This window comes from Zalophus californianus, chromosome 9 (genome assembly GCF_009762305.2).
Source record: "Zalophus californianus isolate mZalCal1 chromosome 9, mZalCal1.pri.v2, whole genome shotgun sequence".
Taxonomy (NCBI): domain Eukaryota; kingdom Metazoa; phylum Chordata; class Mammalia; order Carnivora; family Otariidae; genus Zalophus; species Zalophus californianus.
Genome location: NC_045603.1, coordinates 8,271,778 through 8,285,359, shown reverse-complemented (window position 1 = coordinate 8,285,359; position 13,582 = coordinate 8,271,778). Strand labels below are relative to the sequence as shown.

The following is a 13,582-nucleotide window of genomic DNA, read 5'->3' as shown; positions in this document are numbered from 1 at the left end:
AGGTGATCAACTATGTTAAATAGCACGAGAGGTAAAATAAGAATGAAAGTGGCTGTCCCTTCTTTCATTAATCTGTTCAAAAATATTTATGAAGCACCTAAAATATGCTAAGTACTGTTGGTGTTGAGGATACAGCAATAAACAAAATCCTTCCCCCTGTAGAGACTATAATCTAGTGGGAGGAGACAAACAAAAACCAAATACATGTTGGGGCGCCTGGGTGGCTCAGTTGGTTGGGCATCTGCCTTCAGCTCAGGTCATGATCTCACGGTCCTAGGATCAAGCTCCACAGCAGGCTCCGTGCTCAGCAGGGAGTCTGCTTGTCCCTCTCCCTTTCACCCTGCCCCTCCCTCCTGTTCATGATTTTTCTCTCCCAAAATCTTTGGAGAAAAAAAAAAATACACGTCAAGTCCTGTGGAGAAAGTGACACAGGATAAGGGAAATAAGGACTGCCTCAGATTAAGGAGTAAGGTGGCTTTTTTATATGTGGTGGTCTCTCTAATGAGACATCTGAGCAAAGATCTGAAAAAAGTGAGGAAGTAAACCATGCGGAGATTTAGGGAAAGAGTATTTCAGGCAGAGAAAAGAGCAAGCACAAAGACCTGGTATGACCCAGGAACAGCACGGAATCCAGTGGGATTATGGCAGAGTAAGCAAGGGGGAGAGTGGCAGATCATGAAACTGACTCTAGAAAACAGATCCTAAGATCTATAAACTGTGTGGAGAGCAGATCACAAAAAATCAGAACAGAAACAGGGAATTCAGTTCAGAGGAAGCTACTGCAGTAATCCAAGCAAGAAATAATGATGATTATGTGATGGTCAGTTGTATGCGTCACTTGATTACGCTACCGTCCCAGTTATTCAAACACTGTTTCTGTGAAGATACTTTGTGTATGTGATTAATATTCATAATCAGTTGACTTTAAGTAAAGGACAGTGTTCTAGATAATCTAGGTGAGCCTGATTCAATGAGTTAAAAAGCCTGAGGAACAGAACTGACGTTTCCCAGAAGAAATTCTACCTGTGGATAGCAACTTCAGCTCAAGACAGCCTAGCCTATGAATATCATATCTGCTTAGCCAGGCCCCACATCATGTAAGGAATAAATCCTTACAATAATCTCTTAATATGTATCTCCTACTGCTTCTGTTTCTCCAGATGAACACCAATACAGATTTTGGTATCTGGAAGTGTTCTGTTTAACAACGTAAAAATGTGGAAGTATCGGGGCGCCTGGGTGGCTCAGTCGTTAGGCGTCTGCCTTCGGCTTAGGTCATCGGGCCAAGCATGTCTCTGCTCCGCGGAGAGCCTGCTTCTCCCTCTCCTACTCCCCCTGCTTGTGTTCCCTCTTTCGCTGTGTCTCTGTCAAATAAATAAACAAAACATCTTTAAAAAAAAATGTGGAAGTGTCTTGAAACTGGATAATGGGTAGAGGTTGAAGAATTTTGAGAAGCGTAATAGAAAAGCCTAGGTTGCCTTCAACAGACTGTTGGTAGAAATATGGACATTAAAGGCACTCCTGATGAGAGCTCAGAAGGAAGTAAGAAGCAAAAAAAAAAAAAAGTAAGAAGCACAGTAGGGAAAGCCTATACTGTTTTAGAGAATACATATGTCATCATAAACAGAATGCTGGTGAAAATGTGAACATTAAAGATGCTTCTGGTAAGAACTCAGAAAGAAATGAGGAACATTATTGGAAACTGGAAGACAATCCTTTTTATATAGTGGCAATAAAACGTGGCTGAATTGTGTCCTATGGTTGTGTGAAAAGCAGAATTTATAAGTGATGAACTTGAATATTTAGCTTAGGCAATTTCCAAGCAACTTGTTGAAGGTGCAGCCTAGTTTCTTCTTGCTGTATACAGTAAAATGCAAGAGGAAAAATAAATTGATCGGTGAAATGTTAAACAAAAGAAACCAGGACTTGATGATTTAGGAAATCCTCAGCTTATCCAGACCACATAAAACACTAAAGAAATGCATTATTAAAAAAGCACTGCTGTGAAAAGAAAGCCAAGGATGTGGCTGGACAACCCTTTCCTAGCGCTGAAGATACTACAAATATAACTCGGGGATCTCCTCAACCAACCATCTAAAGAGAAGCTGGGAATAGAATGAGATATCCAGGAAATATCTATGGAGAACCCTCTTGTCTAATGATAAGAATCCCCAACACATACAAAGGAGACCCACAAGGCTTCCGAAAATGTTACATCAGCAGAAACACTGCCAACTTGGCCTAACAGAGAAAGAAAGAGAATGAAATAAAAGAAGGCCACTGAACTACCAAAATTCTACAGGCAAGAAATAGTCTAATAAAACTACTCAGTTGCAAACACATACTATCCTTCAAGAAAAGTTAGGATAGATACCAAATGCAAAGGCAACAAAAGTAAAAATAAATGAGTGAAACTACATCAAACTAAAATGCTTCTGCACACCAAAGGAACCTATCAACAAAATGAAAAGGCAACCTACTGAATGGGGGAAAATATTTGCAAATCGTGTATCTGATATGGAGCTAATATCCAAAACATTTTTAAAAAACTCCACAACTTAAGGGCAAAAAAACAATCTGATTAAAAAATGGGCAGAGGATCTCAACAGACCTTTTTCCAGAGAAGACATACAGATGGGCAACAGGTATATGAAAAGATGCTCATCATCACTCATCATCAGGGAAACGCAAATGAAAACCACAATGAGACACCTCACATCTGTCAGAATGGCTATTATCAAAAAGACAAAAAATAACAAGTGTTGGTGAGGATAGGAAGAAAAGGGAACATTTTTGCACTACTGGTGGGAATGTAAATCTGCACAACCAGGATGGAAAACGGTATGGAGGAGGCTCCTCAAAAAATTAAAAATAGCACCACCATACGATCTACCACTTCTGGGTACTTACCCAAAGAAAATTCGAAAAGATGAATGCACCCCCATGTTCACTGCAGCATCATATACAACAGCTAGAGATGAAAACAACCTAAGTATCCACTAAGGGATGAATGGATAAAGAAAATGTGGTATATATATTATTCAGCCATAAAAAAGTGAAGGGGAGCAAGGTACAAATTTCCAGTTATAAAAATACATAAGTCATGGGGATGTAATGTACAGCATGGTGACTATAGTTCATAATATTGTATTGCATATCAGAAAGTTGCTGAGAGCAAATCTTAAAAGAAAAAAATTATACTTATGTATGGAGACAAACTTATTGTGATCATTTTGCAATAAACAAATATCAAATCATTACAAAGTACACCTGAAACTAATAATGTTATATTTCAATTATAATTTAATTTAAGAAAGAAAGAAAGGAAGAGAGAAGAAAATTAGAGCTAAGCCTTGAGCCCAGAAGCCACAGCCATGGGCTCAGAGCATGGAGTCTAAAGCCACACTGGATTACTCCCAGGCTTTGAAATGTAATGAGATTTTCCCTGCTGGATCTTGAAACTGCTTGGGACCAGTGACACACTGATTCCTTGCATTTTCTCCTTTTTGGAACAGGAGTCTTTACCTGTCCCACCACTGTATTCTGGGAACATATAACTTGTTTTCTAGTTTCACAGGTCCACAGATGGAAAGGATTTTTCCCCAAGATGGATCATACCCAGAGTCTCACATATACCTAATCTGAATAAGTTATATGATGAGATTTTGCACTTTTGAGCTAATGACATGTAGATGAGATCCTGAGCTTGAGTTGATGTTGCAATGGATTAGGATTTTGGGGAATGTTGGAATGGAATGAATGTACTTGGCATATGGGACAAATGTGAATCTTTGGGGGCCAAAGGATAGACCATGGTTAAGACTGAAAAATGGCACCCTAGACATACCCACATTTTCCACATCCTAGACCCTGGAACTTGTGAATGTTACCTTAAATAGCCAAAAAAAAAAAAAAAAACCCCAAGGGGGGGAAATCTTTGCAGATGTGATTAAATTAAGTATCTTGATATGGGGAGATTATCCTGGATTATCTGGGTGAGCCCTAAATGCAATCACTTATCTTTATAAAAGGGAGACAGAGAGAGATTTGACAAACACAGAGGTGAAAGAGATGTACACAGAGATCTGAAGATGCTGCTCTTGCACACTGAGGTGATACTGCCACAAACCAAGGAATGCTGGCAGCCACCAGAAACTGGAAGAGGTGAGGAACTTACTCTCCCCTAAAGCTTCCAGAAGGAATGCAGCTCTGCTGCTGACACCCTAATTTTGGCCCAGTGAAACTGATTTCAGACAACGGGGCTTCAGAACTCTAAGAGAATAAATTTGGGCTGTTTTAAGCCACCAAGTCTGTGGTGATTTGTTGTAGTAGCCAGCCATGGGAAACTAATCTGATGGCTTGAACAAGGATGATTACAATGGAGGTGGTGAGAAGTGATCAGATAGAGATATATTTAGCAGACAGAACTAGCAGGATTCACTGATGGATTGGATATGAAATGGGAAAGGAAGAGAAGATGATGCCAAGGGTCTTGCCTGAATAATTGTAAGAGTATCCATTTTACTAAGCTTGGGACAACCCACTAGCTCACCAACACACAAGTCAGTGGTGGCCTCACTGAAAACTGTTTTGGTAGAATTTGGGGCTGGACATCAGATTACAGACAGGAAATCCAGAGTACTAGGATTTTATAGTATTATAATTTACTTTGAATATTATTACACTTTCTGGTTGTTATTCAACTGTTCATTACCTTTCCTTTTACCTAGCTCCAATCGTTAATGGACCAAATATCAAGTAAAAAGTTGATTAATTCTCAAGTGGGCCAAAGGAAGTAAGTTCAGGACACTGTCCTTTAAGGCAACGGAAGACAGGGGAACGGGAAGGGGTGGGTGACTTTCATTCATTCAACCAGTATTTATTGAGCATCTATTATATCCCATGCCAAGCACAATGTTAAATGCTGACAAAATAGCAATGAAGAGACGGACATGGTCCCTGGCCTCATGAAGTTTATAAGAAAAACATAAATAATTATACAATTATTTAGCTGTAATTGTAGCTACTGCTACAAAAGAAAAATTCTGGGTGTTATGAAAATTAACATGCACAGAATGCCTATTATGTGCTAAATGCTTTATATGTAGCTTATTTACCTCTCACAACTAAACTATGAGGAAATAGAAGTTTGGCAAGATTAATTCCCTTGCCCAAGATCACACAGCCAGTGAGCAATAGAGCCAAATTGAAAACAGGTGCATTCAACTCCGAACTCATCACTACTACCTCCGAAGAGTAGCAAAATCTACTATGCCTTTTCAAAAGAAAACCGGGAAGTGGCCAGAAGAGGTAGAAAGTCATACAGGTAAAGTTGAGGATCCTCGCTCTAGAAAAGAGCTTTCTAAGCTCACTTGATGGAGGTGAATTTTGGAGGGTATTCAAAAATCGCTTAACACTCTCCAAATAGAACAAAAGGTTATACTATAATTAACTCGGTTTTATTTAGGCACCCAACAGGTTATTAAACATGTTGAAAATAAAATGTCATGAATACCTTGTCCAAACTGTACAGGTCATGCCCAGTTTTCATACAAATTGTTTCTGCCAGGCTCACCTTCAGAATCAGCTTCAGGTAAAAGTGAAAGGGGTTAAAAAAAAAAGTCAATTATGCTACAGAGTGACTGATTGAGGAAAATGACTAAATATTTTACTCAATGTATACAAAGATTCATGACAGATATTACACAAATGAGCCACACCACCCTATGATGTTCTACTGCAGAAAGGAAAGCTTCAATTTATTTAATTTCAAGTCAAATCACTAATCTATGATCTTCATTGTATTCTTGGTTTCCTATTCCCACCACTCCAGGTCTCCGCCACCCTCCCCTGCAAAAAAAAAAAAAAAATCTGAACAGAAAGGAAATGTCAACTATAATGTGAAATGATCCACTGAATCTACAAAATGGAGAATTTAAAATACCACATCTCTGCCTTCCATGCCACCTTAGGGCATTAATCTGGAATATTAGATTTAAAGAGTGAAAAGCTCCTGAATGGAAGCTTTAGTGCAACTGATTTTCCATAAAAAGTGATTATCCCAAGTAACAGAGATAAGAAAGAAAATGGTCCTTACCTTTCATTTCTAAATTGTTTTGGAAGGCAAGACAGTACAAGGCAAATTTAAAAACACTACTTTAAATACATCCCATCATATAGAGGCACCTGGCTGGCTTGGTCAGTAGAGCATATGACCCTTGATCTCTGGGTCATGAGTTCGAACCCCATGTTGGGTGTAGAGCTTACTTAATGAAATAAATAAATAAATAAATAAAAATCTTACCAAAAAAAAAAAGTACATCCATCATATAACAAAATATAAAGTCAACAATAAAGCCAGTTTCACCATGAAATCCTAACACCACTCTCATACCAAAATGCAACACAGTGTGTCCTAAAATATGAGGAGAGGACAACTTTCCAAGTTCCTGTAAATTTTGTGGTAGTGAAAATATGTACAAATTAACCACGATTAGGAGACTTTGGCATCATTTATGCCATTTACAGTTACAAAGATAAGTGAAACACTGAAAATATGTTTAAAATTTGGACACTATAGTACATCCTTATTTAGTACTTACTGAGCAATTTAGGATGTGAAATCACTACTATAGCTTTCAGGAATAGCAATAAGATACATGTAAGGAATACTGCAAAGAATACTTTGAAAGCTACAACACCTTGATTACTACCATAAAGAATTCTCAGCATACTAACATTTTCACAAACTATGCAAAAGAAGTGAACAGGAACATTTACTGAAGGCAAAGTTAGGCACTTCATACACATTATTATAGGGAGTATCTTTTTTTTCATTAATATAATGTATTGTTTGTTTCAGGGGTACAGGTCTGTGATTCATCAGTCTTACACAATTCACAGCGCTCACCAGAGCACATGCCCTCCCCAATGTCCGTCACCCAGCCACCCCATCCCTCCAACCCCCCTCCACTCCAACAACCCTCAGTTTGTTTCCTGAGATTGAGAGTCTCTTATGGTTGGGAGTCAGTATCTTTTAATTCAAAAACAGACCTGAGGGGACACCTGGCTGGCTCAGTTGGTGGAGCATGTGACTCTTGATCTCAGGGTTGAGAGTTCAAGCGCCACATGGGGTGTGGAGCCTACTTTTAAAAAAAAAAGAGAGAGAGAGAGAGAGAGAACTTGGTTCAAACCCTGATTGCAATCTTCCTAAATTAGTGAATCTCTCCAAGCTTCTTTCCTCATCTACAAAATGGAGCTAATACTTACTTCACAGAGCTGGTGTGAAAATTAATGAGGTAGCACCACAATGAGTTCACTGTGACTCCATGATCCTTGTAACAACCTCATGTTGTAAGAATCATTAACCCCATTTTATAGATGAAAAAACTAGTCACAAGAAGGTTAAGTGGTGAGCCTATGGTTACACAGCTGATAATTGTCAATACCTAGCTCTGCTCATGCCCTTAAACTTGACATGTTACTTCACTAGTTATTTTACTCTCATACTACGAAGTTTATAATTTTTTTCAAGTTACACCCATTATATGTTAAATCTTGATACCAGAACAAAAGTTTTTCAAAAAATAAAAATCACCCATAATTCCCACTTACAATTTTAGAGGTCAAAGACCTGTAAGTAGCCCATCTATCTTCAAATTCAGTAACAGAGTATACATTCCAGATTTCAAATTGAGCTATGCAAATTACTTGTTAGCAGGACTCATAAACAGGGAATTATTTCTAAAAGCATTTGAATAAAAGTGACTAGGGAAGCAAACAAATCAGATATGCCACAAAAGTAAAAAATATGGTATCTGAAGAAAAGACATTTTCACAATGCTCAATCTTCCAAAGATTCTGCAGATCTTCATTATTACTATGTGAGCCAGCCTCAAACACAGAGTGAAGAATCTGCCCAGGCTCAGCCACTAGACTGTTGTGGAACCTCAAAGCACTTAATTTCTCAGGGCCTCTGTTCAACTAAACAGTGAGAACTGGACTGGAGTCCCTGAACCGCAGGACTGAAGGCGACTTAGGCAATTTGCTCCACCCAGTGCACCCTGGCAGAGCACCCAATTCCTGCTTTAACACCTGCAGAGACACGGAGTTCAAAGATCTTCCTCTTCACAGAAGTGACAGACTTAGTGTTAAGAATCAATCTCTGAGGATTCTTTTGTGCCTCAGTCACAAAAGTGCTCACTCTGGTATTTTTACTATGGATCTTGGTTCCACCACTAAGCTCTCCTGAAGATGCACCTTTAACTGCTTTTGGCTAAACCCATTCTGCAGATAGAGGGCCCAGTAATTTAGAGAGATGACAGACAAGAGAACACAAGATACCCTTCACAGGCAACTGTGCCTCCTGAGGTATTGTCATAACTGTGGAGTTCAGCTAAATAAAATCACTGGTTCACTCTACTGATGAAATAAAAACTATCTAAACATAAGTACTCGAACTGGAAAAACTGATGCTGAAGGAACAAATGACTACATTTAAATGATTACATTTAAATGATTGACATTTAAAAGCCTCTGAATACTCACATCATTCACATTCATTCATCTCTGACTGTAACCTCATTCACCCATGGTCAGTTCTATGATAATGATGATGCATGTGAACCTGTTCCAAGGACTTGGCATATTTTTAACTTATTTAATCTTTATGGCAGCAATATAAAGTAGCCACCATTATTATCCCCATTTTATAGAGTTACCAAGATGTGGTTAAGAGTATCACAGTCCCACACCCAAGGTCACACAGCTAGCATGTGGTAGAAGTAGGATTCCGACCCAGGAAGTCTGGCTCTAGTATTTATGCTTTTAACTGCTTCTCTATCACTCTGACAAGTTACTGTTCTCCTCAATATCAGAAAAATTACTCCACCCTCACCTTACACACAGAGATCAAGCGTTTGTCCCTAGTACCAATGCTGGCCTAGACTACTTACAACATCTCATACGGCCCCAATTCACTTCCACATATTAGCCTACCATTTTGAGGGCACAGAGTAAGCACCCAATAAACACCTGTGAATATCTGTTAAAAGAATTAAATCTTTCCCAATTCCCTCATTGTCCTAAACATAACCTTTCCCTCCTCTGAATCCTTCCCTCCCCTCCCCCAGCACTTTGTACCTTCTTCCAACACTTTTTCTATTCGATGCTACCCACTGTGGTAGCCAGCTCCAAGATGGCCCCCAAGGATTCTCACCTCCTGGTATTCACACCCCTATGTAATCCCTTCCCACAATACGTGACCAATAGAATACTGGAGAAATGATGGTATGTGACTTCTGAAGCTAGGTCATAAAAGACAACGCAACTTGGTCTCTTGGATTACTTGCTCTGGGGGAAGCCAGCTGCCATGCCATGAGGGCATTCAAGTAGTTCTATGAAGGGGCCCACATGGAGAATGGAGACCTCCCACCAACAGCCTACACCAACTTGTCAACAATCTGAGTAGCCACCTTAGAAGAGGATCCACCAGCCTGTCTTCAGATGACAACTCCATATGACATATTACTGCAATCACTTGAGAGACCCTGAGATTGAACCACTGCTCAAGCTGCTCCCAAATTTCTGAATCACAGAAACTGTGAGGGATAATAAATGTTTACTGTTATCTTAAACACTAACTTTGGGGGTAATACATTATGCAATACTAGCTAACACACCCAGTCTCTGAAACTGTAAGTTCCTTAAGAGCAGACACTGTTTCCTTGATTCTCAAAACTCATGAAGGCCTTTAATAAACTGTGCCTATATTTGAATGGTGTCAGTGGGCCCTTCCCTTTGTTCAATGTTCCTTTTCTTCCAAACTATAACCATTCATAAACTACCTATATGGTAAATGCCTGTGGCACTTCATCCGTAATCTGTCAATGTCCTCCCTCTTTTCTTTCAAAGACCTTCTGAAATATAACCTCCTGACCAAAGTTTTTTTTTCAGATGGAAATGTTCCTATGTCAATTCTAACTATCAACCCTAGCATTTACATAAACACACCACTCACTGTATACATTCACATTCATCTTTTATTCAACAAATATTTACTGAGCATCTACTATGTCCCAAAATTGCTTTTTTCTTTTTTAAAGATTTTATTTATTTGTCAGAGAGAGTGCACAAGCAGGGGGAACGGCAGGCAGAGGGAGAAGCAGGCTCCCCGCTGAGCAAGGAGCCCATGTGGGACTTGATCCCAGAACCCTGGGATCATGACCCGAGCCGAAGGCAGACGCTTAACCAACTGAGCCACCCAGGTGTCTCCCAAAAATTTCTCTTGAGGCTGAGAATAAAAGAAACAAATTGCCTTTGTGGAGCTTACAGTCCACAGTGGGCTCTCTAAATATAACAATCCCTGTTAATACGATTTCAAAATTCTAATTTCCCCTTTTGTAAAAATTATTCAAAACCATTTTACCCCTTTCATTTTCTATTTAATTGGCCATACATCTGCACATCCCTTATACACTTATTAAGCTGTCTCAATAAAAGTCCATACCTGTTTAAAAGCTTTGTTAGGTGCCCCATACAGAGTCTGTATGTATCAATGTCTTCCATTAAATGTTTCCATGAACTACACTTTTTAGCACGGTCACACTTATAAAAGAAATACCATTTGATAGCCTTTACAAGTTTTAGCAACTCTAAATCAAATCAAATATGAACATTTATTTCACAGAAAGTAATTTGTAACTGATGTAGTAAAATAACATAGCTGGAACTGTCTCATTTCATTTATATTTATTTCCAGTGTTAAAAGGGAAAGAGCGTACATACTTTTAAGTCAGAAATTCAAGTCCTGGCTCTGTCACTAACTGTATAACTTTAGACAAATTATTTAACTATGGTGAGCCTCAGTTTTCCTGTCCTAAAGTGGAGGTAAAATCTACCTCATAGGACTAATTAAGTAGTAACATTAAAAGCCCAGCTTAATACCTATTACATAGTGGGCATCAAGAAATGTCAGTTTCCTTCCCCTTTCCTAGGGCTTATATCTGCGGTCCAAAGATCTATTCAGGAAATCTTTCCAAGCTCAGTTACTTCTGTTTGGAATGATCTTCCTCCTTCATCTAATGAGTTAAGATTCAACTCAAAGGCCACTTTCTCTCTGAAGTGCAAAGGAAAAGCTCCCTTGACCCTCCCATACAGTTCTGGAGTTTATTTCAATGTGTTAAAATTATGTCACTTTCTGCCTCACACTAGACTCGAGCTCCTATGAGCAGGGACCACATCGCACTTATCCCGATAACCTTGGCTTTTAGAAAAAACACCTGGCAAGGCACTTGGATGGCTCAGTCCGTTAAGCATCTGCCATGGGCTCAGGTCATGATCTCAGGATCCTGGGATCGAGCCCCGAGTTGAGCTACTCAGCGGAGAGTCTGCTTCTCCCTCTACCTCTCCCTCTGTGCCCTCTCACTCTCAAATAAAATCTTTAAAAAAAACAAAAAACACCTGGCACGTTTTGGCAAGGAACAAGTTTACTGAATGAATGAATTCATTACTTTAGTACCCAAAGCTAGTAATGAGTGACCCAAATCTTATGGTTTTGCTCTTTGTAGGCTGAGATGCTGTTTCATACTTCTTTTGACTCCCTTCCTCATAGCACTCAGTAGAGGACTAAGGATGTGAAAAGTCTGCAATAAATACTTTTGGATTATGGGATACATCTTACTCTTCCATCTCACGATTTTACTCTAAATAAAAAACTTAACCAAAGAAATGTGACTTGTGAAAGCCTTTCTAAACGGGGTTCTCTTCTTAACAGTTACTGGCAAAGAAATGAAGCCAATGCTAGAACGGACTACAGTCAGTTTTCCTTTGCATCTGTTTTTGAAAAAAGCAGTAATTAAATCATTTCACTAAGAAGCTATCATAAAGCCCTTTGATTCACTATGAAAATGCAAATGACATTAGACAAAACTTAATTTAATAATTTTCAGCCAAGGGTTCCCCACCCTGCCGTCCCAGGGCTGTGTGCCAGCTGGCTGTACCATCTCCCTCCTGGGAGGTGGCCGCTTTTCAACAGTAAAACTGCTTAAGTGAAATGTGTGGTTTTGGGGGTCCTCTAACATAAAACACGTGAATTTCACTTTTTACTGAAAATAATGAGTATGTTACAGGCTTTGGCTTCAGGTAGAAAAGATCTTGAAAAAAATCTCAAAAGCTGGCAACTTGGGGGCATTTCAGACTTCTTATGGACTTCAAAGTATGTAAAAACACATGAAGCTAGGTATAATTTCATTATCACATTTAAGTGACATCCTTCACATTCCCCCAAACGCATACCTCATGCCAAGTACAGCTGGTAAGTAGTCAAGTGTCCACCAAACTGCCTTTCATTTATGCTATCTATATAATAGTGAGAAAACTGAGACCCTGACAAAGCCAAGTTGGGCTGGTGCTTAAATACAAACTGATCTACCCGTCGTTCTCAGCTCACAATGACCCCATGTAGTAGGTATTATGCCCATTTTCCTGATAAGGAAACTGAAGCCCAAGATGACACGGCTAGCGAATGGCAGGTTGGAGAGTTTGACCTGAAAGCTCCAGCCCTAGCTACTAGAGTATCAGTGCTTTCCTGCGGTACCGGCCAGGGTGGGAGGTGTAATCAAAGTATCCTGACAGACACTTTGTTAGAGGATCAAGTTCTTGGCTGTCAAGTTCCAAATCTGCCAGAGCCCTTACACCTGGCGTCATTCAGGATGCAAACAGCGGCATCAACAAGTCCAGGTGAGGCTCCCTTGCCTAGGTAATCCTAGGACTGCACATGGACCCTGAGGGTCTGCACAAGATAAAACCTTGCCGGGAAAAGCGCCCGAGACCGGGTCCCTGCAGTCAAAACACACCCGGGCGCAACGGGTGCGGGACCCCCCCTCCCCGCACTCCCCCACCGGCGCTGCCCGGCCAGGCGGCTCACAGGTGCATGGCCGCGCCCCGGGCCGCCCGCCCCGGCTGGGCGACCCCGGCCCGGAGGAAAGGGACGGGCGAGGCGAGCGGCGGCGGGCTGGGGGCCGGGCTGTGAGGCCCGCGCAGCACGACCCTGAGGGCGCGCCGCGGGGTCGCGAGGAGAAAGGATGCTCGGGGCGGGGCCGCGGTGGGGGAGGGGGTCCCCTGCCCGGACTCTCACTCACCGCCTCGCGCTCCTCCCAGCCCGGGCTCCGCGGCGGTCCCCCTCCGGCTCTCACCGCGCGCCTCCCCTTCCGAGGCTCAACGTCTGGCCAGGGTGCACGGAGCTGGGAAGAAGTCTGCGCAAGCGGAGGGCGTGTGGCGAGCGGAACCGAGGGGGTGGGGAGGATGGAACGGTCGCTCTCGCCGCCGCCTCGGACACCACAGACACGGCCGCCGCCGGCTCCTCTCAGCCACGGAAGCTGCGGCCCCTCCCACCACACCCGCCTCCCACCTCCCACACTGCCCCCTGGAAGAGTGACAGCGGCATTGACCAATCAGAGGCCTTGTGGAGGCTGGGACCGGAGAACTAAAGGGAGGGCGGGAAGGGAGGGGTGCGAAGGAGGCGAGGACGGCGGCGGGACTTCCTGTGACTGACGGCCGGGCGCGGCCAATGAGCAACGAGAAG

At 41.5% G+C, this 13,582-nt stretch overlaps 1 protein-coding gene across 4 annotated transcripts in view; it reads right to left on the bottom strand.

Annotated features, from left to right (window-relative positions):
- MRTFA (myocardin related transcription factor A) overlaps window positions 1-13,309 on the bottom strand; it is a 193,547-nt gene extending 180,238 nt beyond the window's left edge. For 2 of the 4 annotated variants that reach the window (XM_027592260.2, XM_027592262.2), the window contains exon 1: window positions 13,140-13,271. The gene's annotated coding sequence lies outside the window, so the exon portion shown is untranslated. Of the gene's footprint in view, window positions 1-13,139 lie in introns of all 4 variants that reach the window. The other 2 variants (XM_027592265.2, XM_027592261.2) reach the window with 2 other exon arrangements.
- Window positions 13,310-13,582: the final 273 nt, after the last annotated feature.